Source organism: Ranitomeya imitator, chromosome 2, assembly GCF_032444005.1.
Source record: "Ranitomeya imitator isolate aRanImi1 chromosome 2, aRanImi1.pri, whole genome shotgun sequence".
NCBI lineage: Eukaryota > Metazoa > Chordata > Amphibia > Anura > Dendrobatidae > Ranitomeya > Ranitomeya imitator.
The window spans coordinates 427,527,686-427,537,746 of NC_091283.1; the positions used below are offsets into that span (position 1 = coordinate 427,527,686).

Genomic DNA, 10,061 nt, shown 5'->3' on the forward strand with positions numbered 1-10,061 from the left:
CTCAGCGTCGCAGCTTGTCCTTTATGAGCGGTCACGTGGTGCCACACATTACAGTGATGAATGTGTGGCTCCACCTCCCATAGGGGTGGAGCCGCATATTCATCACTGTAATGAGCGGCACCACGTGACCGCTCATACAGGACAAGCTGCGGCGCTGAGAGGAGTCATCAAGGGAGCTGGGTGAGTATTTTAATGCCAGCGGGCGGGCGCACAGGGGGAGGGAGGCGGGAGCTGACGGGAACTTTATTTTAAACACAAACAAAAAACATGATTTTTCATTCCTTCTCTCCAGTGAACGCTGCTGGTAAGAAGGAATGAATTCCGGATGCAGCACCCAAAGCAGGGGTCTACGTGAGTCAGTGACTCAGTGTCTCCGGTACGTGAGGAAACTGTCACCACAAGTACCGGAGCCACTGACGTGTGATACCGGCCTTAAAGATAGGGTATGCAGGACGCATGCAGATGTGGCGGAACTGAAGGAAGAGGTGTGGCATTGGGCGGGGCTTAACAGAGGAAGATGGCTGCCATCCGCAGCCCTGCCAAACGCTGGTGTGAAACCAGCCTAAGGCTGTTATTATACCACCTTACATGTGTTACACAGATACATCATGGGCTTGTCCTGCCCTACGCATGAAATGAAAGGCTAAAATACAATGTGGAGACTGAATCAGAGCAATGTTTTATTTACATTCAGAACTGGTTTAAGAGGTAAACAATTACCATTTCTCACAGAAATCTCAGACTTTTACTTCTAGAAATACTGGATAAATATTTTAACATTAGATATAGAAATATTTCTAATTTTATAAAACTGCATTTTTTTGCATTAAAAAACTTTATGCATTTCTAAAGTATTGTAAAACTATAATATGCTGTTGGTGAATGCGGGCAGGACTGTCGGTAGGGTATGTGGCTCAACATCCCCCCCCCCCCCCCAGGCCTGCCTGCGGTGTCTGAGGTTTCGGTGTCCCGGACCAGAGATCATAGTACCGGCCTTGAATTGTGAAGGACACGGCAGCCGACCCTGAGAAACATCCAAGGTGGGAACGCCCCATCATGTCGAAGAGAGTCTGCTAGATCCAGGCCTAGCAGACCAGTGCTGGTGGGTTCATGGATGCCAGGAGGGGGCTGGCCTAAAGGAAGGTCTCGTCTTTTCCTGGCGGGTCAGAGCGTTGTCCCGTCGGTTTTTTTGGACAGAACATTTCCAAAACAACCAAATTTGAACAGCAGATCTCTTGGGAGGCAGACTTTAGTCCTCTGTTGCAGAAGCGAAGTACTCAAACTGATTGGCGCAGAGTAGGACGCACTAGAAAGTCTGCATGCATGATTGTTCAGGGCGCTGGCGGTGTGGACCGGCCACCAGAGAAGGCCTAGACCAAAGCCTGGATATTTTAAGAGCAGGGTCACAGGAGCCTCTGGAAAACGTGGAGGCTGCATGAATAGGAAGGTTTCCTCAGGAGACGTCCACATTGCTCAGGGGAAAACTAGGACATATTTGTCCTGTTTTTTTTTTTTTTTTTTTAAAGGGCCACTCCAGCCGTTATAAACTAAAGGAGCCACCTTGTGCAGCAGTAATGCTGCATTCTAACAAGATGGCTCTTTTAGTTTTTGTTTCTGTTATTCCCACAATAAATGTATTTATAATTCTGCTGAAATACCTGTCTTTGTCCATGGAGGCGGGTCTGAAGCCTCCTCTTAGAAGCGCCCAACTGCCGTCAGTCATCTCTTGTGTAGATTTTCGCCGCCCCCTCAGCGCTGTTATTGTGTGAATTCCGGCGTCTGCGCTCTGCTCTTCTGCCTTGCGCAGGCGCATAGAGCATTTGCCGTCCTAGCGCTGGTGCCGGGTTCCGTTCTGCGCCTCTGCGGGCAGTGCGGCCACCATGTTACTGAAATCCCCGCCCCGCACTGTGTTATGCATTATGCACAGTGCGGGCTGGGATTCCTGGGCATGCGCACTGCACTTCTCAGACGCTCCCCAGGTCCCCCCCTTTCAGCGTTGCCGGAATATACAGGTATCCTTGCCGGCGTTTGGAACAGCCGCACAGAACAACGCTGGAAGGCGAGGAACCTGTGGAGCGTCTGACAAGCGCAGTGCGCATGCCCAGGAATCCCAGCCCCGCACTGTGCATACTGCATAACACAGTGCGGGGCGGGGATTCAGTAACAGGCTGGCCGCACTGACCGCACAGGCGCAGAAAGGAACTCGGCACCAGCGCTCGGACAGATAATGCTCTATGCGCCTGCACAAGGCAGAAGAGCAGAGCGTTGAGGGGGCGGCGAAAATCAACCCAACAGATGACTGACGGCAGTTGGGCGCTTCTAAGAGGAGGCTTCAGTCCCGCCTACAGGTACAAAGACAGGTATTTCAGCAGAATTATAAATACATTTATTGTGGCAATAACAGAAACAAAAACTAAAAGAGCCACCTTGTTAGAATGCAGCATTACTGCTGCACAAGGTGGCTCTTTTAGTTTATAACGGCTGGAGGGGGTGACAGTGGCCCTTTAAAGTAGCCCCCTCACTGCCTCGTATGTTTATCCACCCAGCTCTCCAGCCTGCTCTCCTGCTTTGTCTGTCTATGAAGTGCACATAGTACATCACCCAGCTTTGCACATAGATTTCCCTCTGCTCCTAGCTTCCACACGGTATGCTTTTCAGCTAACCCCAGCTCTACCCTAGTGTTATTTATGACCTTGTTTACTCAGGCCTGATTGTATGCATCTGGTCCACTCTTAATTCTCTGACCAAGATGAGCAGAGACCACTCCTCTCTGCTTCACACCTGAACGCACTTAGTTTTCCATATATTGCATAGCAAAAGTCTGCAATGACTTTAGTCTGCTGTGTGATCCCTTAGAAGTGTGTCCTTAAAAGGGTGGATTACAGTAGAATTAAAACCTGAATTGGAACTGAAGGTAACTGGCCAGTCACTATAAACAATGTTTCTGTTTGTTTTCACTTTCACCCCTATAATCCTTCACTTTCTGCTAACTCCCCTGATCCCTACACCAAGTAAGGAACTGTTCATCTCCTCTTCAATCCTCCCCATCCACCTCACCTCCTCCACAGTACTGTTCCTTAACATACAATCTTCTGTCTCCAAGCACAGACAGCCCCCTCATGCCCTCTCCTGCTCCCACCTGCTAACACTTTCTCTGCTCCTTCTCACTGCTGGTGAGATCTCTCCAAATCCTGGTCCTCCTCACCATATTCCCACAATAATTTCTACCTCCCATCCACGCTCTATCACAAACTTCCGTAACCTCTCTAACCTTATGCCCATTCGCCCAGCCCCCGCCTCCCCAGTCCTACTAACAGGAGCTCTGTGGAACATTCGCTCTGTCTGCAACAAGCTTTCCTACATCCATGATCTTTTTGTTACTACCAAACTTTCCTTCCTTGCCATCACCGAAACCTGGCTCACCCCTTCTGACAAAGCCTCCCCTGCTGCACTCTCTTACGGTGGCTTCCACCTTTCCCACACACCCCGCCCCAGCAGCAAACATGGCGGAGGAGTTGGTTTTCTCCTGTCAGATAACTGCTCCTTCACCCCAATCCCACTGCCACCCTCTGTTACCCTCCCTTCCTTTGAGGTGCACTCTGAGCGCATCTACTCCCCCTCCAACTTCCAACTGGCTGTCATTTACCGCCCCCCAGGGCCAGCCACCACATTCTTTGACCACTTCACCACCTGGCTACTTCATTTCCTTTCTGCGGACATCCCCACTATCATCATGGGCGACTTCAACATACCCATTGACACTTCCCTCTCAGCTGCCACTAAACTTCTAACTCTCACTTCCTCCTTCGGCCTCACTCAATGGTCTTCTGCAGCCACTCACAAAGACGGTCACACACTGGACCTCATCTTCACCCGCCTCTGCTCTCTATCTAACCTCTCTAACTCACCTCTTCCACTCTCTGACCACAACCTTCTCACATTCTCATCTGTCTCCACTCCATGTCTACAATCCCCACCCCACAAACTTTCACACCCTCGCAGAAATCTTAAACATCTTGACCTACATTCATTCTCTGAGTCCCTCCTCCCTCTCACAGACATAAGTTCCCTACACAATGCAGATGATGCTGCCGCTCTATATAACACCACAATAGCTGTAGCTTTGGAATCTGCTGCCCCACTTACACATACCAAAGCTCGCAAAATCAACAGACAGCCCTGGCACACCAGCCTGACCAAAGAACTGAGGCGAGCTTCCAGGGCTGCTGAGCGCAGACGGAAAAGATCCCACTCTAACGAGCACTTCATCGCATTCAAACAGTCTCTCACTACTTTCAAGACCACACTCACCACAGCTAAACAAACCTACTTCTCATCTCCTCCCTGTCTCACAACCCTAAACAGTTATTTAACACCTTCAATTCTCTCCTCCGTCCCCCAGCACCTCCTCCCTCCCCACTTATCTCCGCTGAAGACTTTGCCTCATTTTTCAAGCAGAAGATTGATAGCATTAGAGACAGTTTTGGTCAACAACCCCCAGAGCCCTTCCTCCCAACTTCCAAGCCCTCCACCTCCAAAACCAACTTCTCCACCATTGCAGAAGATCAACTCTCCACTCTACTCTCAAGATCGCATCTCACCACCTGTGCACTTGACCCGCTCCCATCCCACCTCATCCCAAACCTCACCACAGTCTTCATCCCAACCCTAACCCATCTCTTCAACCTATCACTAACAACTGGTGTTTTCCCCTCAAGCTTTAAACATGCCTTCATCATTCACACCTATCCTCAAAAAGCCTTCTCTTGACCCATCCTCTGTATCTAGCTATCGCCCTATATCACTTCTCCCCTATGCCTCCAAACTACTGGAAGAACACGTTTACCTTGAACTGTCCTCCCATCTCTCTTCTTGCTCCCTTTTCGACCGCCTACAATCTGGCTTCCGGTCACACCATTCCACTGAAACTGCCCTAACTAAAGTCACCAATGACCTCTTAACCGCCAAGAGCAAGCGACACTACTCTGTCCTCCTCCTCCTTGACCTGTCGGCTGCCTTTGACACAGTGGACCATTACCTATTATTACAGACCCTCTCATCCCTTGGCATCACAGACTTGGCCCTATCCTGGATCTCATCATACCTAACTGACCGGACATTCAGCATCTCCCATTCACACACCACCTCCTCACCTCGCCCTCTATCTGTCGGAGTCCCACAAGGTTCAGTCCTCGCGCCCCTGCTCTTCTCCATTTCCACCTTTGGCCTGGGACAGCTCATAGAATCTCACGGCTTTCAGTATCACCTCTATGCTGATGACACACAGATCTACATCTCTGGACCAGATATCACCTCCCTTCTAACCAGAATCCCTCAATGTCTGTCCACTATTTCACCCTTCTTCTCCGCTAGATTTCTGAAACTTAACATGGACAAAACAGAATTCATCATCTTTCCCCCATCTCACGCGATCCCCCCAACGAACCTATCCATTACAGTAAATGGCTGCCCACTCTCCCCAGTCCCACAAGCTCGCTGCCTCGGGGTAATCCTTGACGCTGATCTCTCCTTCAAACCACATATCCAAGCCCTTTCCACTTCCTGCCGACTTCAACTCAAAAATATTTCACGAATCCGTTCATTCCTCAACCATGAATCTGCAAAAACCCTAGTCCATGCCCTCATCATCTCTCGCCTTGACTACTGCAACCTCCTGCTCTGTGGCCTCCCCTCTAACACTCTCGCACCCCTCCAATTTATTCTAAACGCTGCTGCCCGACTAATCCACCTGTCCCCCCGCTATTCCCCGGCCTCTCCCCTCTGTCAATCCCTTCACTGGCTCCCCATTGCCCAGAGACTCCAGTACAAAACCCTAACCATGACGTACAAAGCCATCCACAACCTGTCTCCTCCATACATCTGTGACCTTGTCTCCCGCTACTTACCTACACGCAACCTCCGATCCTCACAAGATCTCCTACTCTACTCCCCTCTTTCCACAATCGTATACAAGATTTCTCTCGCGTATCACCCCTACTCTGGAACCCTCTACCACAACACATCAGACTCTCGCCTACCATCGAAACCTTCAAAAAGAACCTGAAGATCCATCTCTTCCGACAAGCCTACAACCTGCAGTAACCACCGATCGACCAAACCGCTGCACGACCAGCTCTGTCCTCACCTACTGTATTCTCACCCATCCCTTGTAGATTGTGAGCCTTCGCGGGCAGGGTCCTCACTCCGCCTGTACCAGTTATGACTTGTATTGTTTAAGATTATTGTACTTGTTTTTATTATGTATACCCCTCCTCACATGTAAAGCGCCATGGAATAAATGGCGCTATAACAATAAATAATAATAATAATATACCGGTCCTTAAGATCACAAATCCTTTTTCGCAGACCGATGATGAAGATGGGCATGGAATAACCTGGACGCAGAGAGGCGAGAGGGTAGGGGGATTCGTGGCATGAACGGTCCTCCAGGGAACCCCAAACACTTTTGATGTGTTAGGGCCTTGCCTCGTAGACCACAGATGATACGGTAGTGACAATTCTAGGTGGGAGATTAGAGTGACAATTCCACTGTCGCCCTCAAAAGCCATATCTGGGAAAAAAAGAGAAAAGAAAAAGAAAAATCGTTAATAAAAAAAACCAAAACCTAAGGCCTAAACTGGGCTGGGCGGTCCAGACCCATGTCTTCCTAATGACATTAAGATAAAACGGATTAGCTTCGTGCCAGTTGGTGGTGTACCCTCCTCTACAGGAAATACCTAAAATTTGTTTTTTGCATAGCATAAGCAGCATACACCCATTTTTTTTGTGTACCCCAATGAAGCATTAGCGCCCCCCCCCCCCCACATCAACCAGAAGGCCACACAGCATAACCTCGCTCCCCCAGTCAGAAACCTCCACCTCACATTAACCAGCAGACCCCACAGGATAAACCCAAAGCCCACCAGACATTCCCTGCCACAAGCGTAAATCCCCATATGACGCCCCCTGCCCCCAACCATAAATCCCATCAGACACCCCCCCCCATCGGATGCCACCCCAGCTTAACCCCCCAGCATAAACCCCCATCGGACGTCCACCCCTCCTCCAAGCATTACTCCCATCGTACACCACGCCCACCCAAGAATAAACCCCCACCGGACGGCCAAACCCCAACCGGACGGCCAAACCCCCCCACCCAGCACAAAGCCCCCATCGGACGTCTACCCCCTCACCCAGCCTAAACCCTTATCGGACATCCACTCCACCCAGCCTAAGCCCTCATCAGCCCCCCCCAAACCCAACCCATAAGCAGGTTGCCCCCCAATAAAGGTGGTCCCCCAGTAAGCAGTAGGTCGCCCCCAAATCCCACCAAGGGGTCCCCCCTCCCCACCACAAGCAGGTCGCCTCCCCACGTCCCGCCACAAGCAGGTCGCCTCCCCACGTCCCACCACAGGGGTCCCCCAAAAGCCTGCAGCAGGTCTCCCCCCACATCCCACAAGCAGATAGCCCTCAAATCCCACCACAAGCAGGTGGCCCTCACTCCCACCACAGGGGTCCCCCCCCAATAGACCGGTCACGCCCCCCCAAACCGAACCACAAGCATGTCACCCTCAAACCCCACCACAGGGGTCCCCCCAATAGCCAGCAGCAGGTCGCCCCCACTAAAAGGGATCCACCCCGTAAGCAGCAGGTCACCTCCAAACCCCACCACAGGGATCCCCCCCAACTGCCAGCAGCAGCAGGTTCCCCCCCAAATCCCTCCACAGGGGTCCCCCCCAACAGCCAGCAGCAATCGATGCCCCCCCAAATCCCACCACAAGGGTCCCCCCAACAGCCAGCAGCAGTCGGTGCCCCCCCAAATCCCACCACAAGGGTCCCCCACAACAGCCAGCAGCAGCCCCCCACCAAAATCCCACCACAGGGGTTCCCCCACAATAGCCAGCAGCACGTGCCCCCCAAAATTCCACCACAGGGGTTCCCCACAATAGCAAGCATCAGGTGCCCCCCCATATCCCACCATAGGGGTCCCCCACAATAGCCTGCATCAGGTGCCCCCCCAAATCCCACCACAGGGGTCCCCCACAATAGCCTGCATCAGGTGCCCCCCCAAAATAGCCAGCATCAGGTGCCCCCCCAAAATCCCAAGGGGTTCCCCACAACAGCCAGCATCAGCCCCCCACCAAAATCCCACCACAGGGGTTCACCCCACAATTGCCAGCAGCACGTGCACCCCAAAATTCCACCACAGGGGTCCCCTACAATAGCCAGCAGCAGGTGCCCCCCAAAATCCCACCACAGGGGTCCACCACAATAGCCAGCATCCGGTGCCCCCCCAAAAATCCCACCACAGCGGACCCCCACAATAGCCAGCATCAGGTGCCCCCCCCAAATCCCACCAAAGGGGTCCCCACAATAGCCAGCATCATGTGCCCCCCAAAAATCCAACCACTGCGGTCCCCCACAATAGCCAGCATCAGGTGCCTTCCAAAATCCCACTGTGGTCCCCCACAGTAGCCAGCATCAGGTGCCCCCCAAAATCCCACAGGGGTCCCCCACAGTAGCCAGCTTCAGGTGCCCCCCAAAATCCCACCACAGGGGTCCCCCACAACAGCCAGCAGCAGTAGGTGCCCCCCCAAAAAAAATCCCACCACAGGGGTCCCCCACAACAGCAGGCAGCAGTAGGTGCACCCCAAAATCCCACCACAGCGGTCCCCCACAATAGCCAGCATCAGGTGCCCCCCAAAATCCCACCACAGGGGTCCCCCACAATAGCCTGCATCAGGTGCCCCCCAAAAAAATCTTACAATAGCCATCAGCAGGTGCCCCCCTAAATCCCACCACGGGGGTCCCCCACAATTGCCAGCATCAGGTGCCCCCCCAAAATCCCAAAAGGGATCCCCCACAACAGCCAGCAGCAGTAGGTGCCCCCCCAAAATCCCACCACAGGGATCCCCCCACAACAGCCAGCAGCAGTAGGTGCCCCCACCCCCAAATCCCACCACAGGGGTCCCCCACAACAGCAGGCAGCAGTAGGTGCACCCCAAAATCCCACCACAGCGGTCCCCCACAATAGCCAGCATCAGGTGCCCCCCAAAATCCCAAAAAGGGGTCCCCCACAACAGCCAGCAGCCCCCCACCAAAATCCCACCACAGGGGTCCCCCACAGTAGCCAGCATCAGGTGCCCCCCCAAATCCCACCACAGGGGTCCCCCACAATAGCCTGCATCAGGTGCCCCCCAAAAAAATCTTACAATAGCCATCAACAGGTGCCCCCCTAAATCCCACCACGGGGGTCCCCCACAATAGCCAGCATCAGGTGCCCCCCCAAAATCCCAAAAGGGATCCCCCACAACAGCCAGCAGCAGCCCCCCACCAAAATCCCACCACAGGAGTCCCCCACAATAGCCAGCAGCAGGTGCCCCCCAAAATCCCACCACAGGGGTCCTCCACAACAGTCAGCAGCAGGTGACCCCCCAAAATCCCACCACGGGGGTCCCCCACAACAGCCAGAAGCAGCCCCCAACCAAAATCCCACCACAAGGGTTCCCCCACAATTGCCAGCAGCACGTGCCCCCCAAAATCCCACCACAGCAGTCCCCCACAATAGCCAGCATCAGGTGCCCCCCAAAATCCCAAAAGGGGTCCCCCACAACAGCCAGCAGCATCCCCCCCAAAAAAAATCCTACCACAGGGGTCCCCCACAATAGCCAGCAGCAGGTGCCCCCCAAAATCTCACCACAGGGGTCCCCCACAACATCCCACCACAGGGGACCCCTACACTAGCCAGCAGCAGCAGGTGCCCCCCAAAATCTCACCACAGGGGTCCCCCACAGCATCCCACCACAGGGGACCTCCACAACAGCCAGCACCAGCAGGTGCCCCCCAAAATCCCACCACAGGAGTCCCCCACAGTAACCTGCAGCAGGTCGCCCACCACAGGGGCCCCTCTAATAGCGAGCAGTAAGTAGCATTTCTTTCTCCCTGGAACCACTAACCTCCATGTGCCGTCCACAAGCTACAGATACAGTATGCTGCTTTCTTTGCCGCCTTGGTGATGTGAACTCAGAATACGCCCCCTCCCGATAGGGCACGCCCCCGGA

General features: G+C 53.3%; 1 long non-coding RNA gene across 1 annotated transcript; it reads right to left on the reverse strand.

Moving 5' to 3' along the window:
* Window positions 1–6,391: 6,391 nt before the first annotated feature.
* On the reverse strand, window positions 6,392–10,059 carry LOC138664288 (uncharacterized). Its single transcript, XR_011318321.1, has 2 exons — window positions 9,957–10,059; window positions 6,392–6,571 (listed from the first exon to the last, which is right to left on the reverse strand). It is a non-coding gene; the product is annotated as an uncharacterized lncRNA (long non-coding RNA).
* Between the last annotated feature and the right edge of the window lie 2 nt (window positions 10,060–10,061).